This window comes from Meleagris gallopavo, chromosome Z (assembly GCF_905368555.1).
Source record: "Meleagris gallopavo chromosome Z, MGAL_WU_HG_1.1, whole genome shotgun sequence".
Taxonomy (NCBI): Eukaryota; Metazoa; Chordata; class Aves; order Galliformes; family Phasianidae; genus Meleagris; species Meleagris gallopavo.
Genome location: NC_139435.1, coordinates 55,337,034 through 55,338,772, shown reverse-complemented (window position 1 = coordinate 55,338,772; position 1,739 = coordinate 55,337,034).

Below are 1,739 nucleotides of genomic sequence, written 5' to 3'. Positions count from 1 at the left end.
GCTTTGAGCTTTGCTTTTTGTTTTCCAGGGGTAACATCACTGCCAGTCACCAGCAGGTTTCCTTCATTAAGTCTTCTGCTGACATACCCATGGATCTCTGAATTCAAAAATTCACTGCTGGTGCTCAAGTGGGATGAAATGATAAAAGCTATAACTGCACATCTGCAGTTCTCCACAGACCTGTACCAGAAAACAAGGCAGCCCCAGCAGGCTTCTGTCCCTTTTCCCACTGGTATATCTCTCCTATGTACATATAATCCTTTGTGTACACATGCATATAGTAAGAACTTGGCTGATTTCTACCAAATAAAACACATTATCTCTCCCTTTGAGCTGGTCCTCATCTCTCTCAGCCACTCTGCTACAAGTCTTGCCCTTCCCCATTCAGACCTGCCAAGCCTGTCCCTGTGCACAGAGGCATCTCACCCGGATCCCTGCAGGTCACAGTGCAATCTGTGCTAAGGGTGGTTCCCACAAAGACTTTCAGCTTGCAGAAGACAGCTGTCAGAGCCCTACCTGGAGGAAAGAGTTCTCAGTTCCAGATGCCTACCTCTTCACTTACAGCCCTCGCTCCTCCTGCAGGATCGAAGCTGGACAATGGAAAGCTGTGCTTGCCAGGTAGCAATGTTCCTTCCACCTCATTAGTTGCTACCCTCAAATATTCATGTTTTCATAAGTCTTGTCTCATATGACATACAGCAGTTATGAAGAAGCCTGCAAAAAATGCTGAGATGGATCACTGCCATTTAATTTACTGGAATAGGATCCCAGAAGCCTGAGAATGTACATACCCAAAGGCAGTAACTACCATGTGAAGAAAGAGACAAGAGCTATCTAAAAAGCTTTCCCTGCTCTTGAACCCAAGCTGGGCTTCTTTCAGTACAGATATGTGAAATACAAGCGGTGAACAAACTCATGCACTGAAAGGCAGGGAGAAAGCTGTGAGATGGACCCTGGAAGAAGTACATGACATTGATATTCCCTCAAGCGGGCTTGCTTTTGCCTGAGTAGTGCAGGATTCAGTAGCTGCAGCAGTAGCAGCAAGAGAGAGCAAAAAATATATGAGAAGTAGGAGAGCTGTCAAAGAAGTATAAAATGCAAGCCACTGCATACATTGAGTACCACTTGCAGTCATCTTGCATGGGCATCTTCCGTAGCGCTGAATCCCAGGAGTGTGAAGACATTAAGCACAGGTTAGCGATCGGCGTTCATACTGCACAGGAGGGACTGTGGGTGGGGAGCAGGGAACCGCAAAGGTCTGGTCTGTGAGGGCTTCCCAGAAAAGCAGACCTCCAGAGGTCCATCAGCTCTCCCCAGCGACTTGTCTGGCCGTAGGGCTGACACCCAGCCGAGACTCCCATGCAAAATGGGGCCTGCCGCAGGGGCGGTGAGCCCCACGGGCTGCCCCGAGCTGTCCTGTGAGGCTGGAAAAGCGGTGCAAGAATCAGAGCCCTGCAGGGTGATGCTCTGCAAAACGAGCCCGCATCCCTTTCTCCGCGCTCATGCCGTGTCATTTCCAGGGAACGGGACAAACGGCCTCAGCTTCCACGGGAACAGAGTGATTTCCACAAAGCGCTTCTGTCCATCTGGCAGCCTGTGTGTCAAATGGTGACCAAAGGTGGCGCTGAAGACACCTGCGATGACAACAACATCTTCTACTGGGTGGACACCAACCTCTCCCAGATCATCACCTCCATTTTCTAGCAGTCATAAAATTAATAAAATCATCATTCCTACAG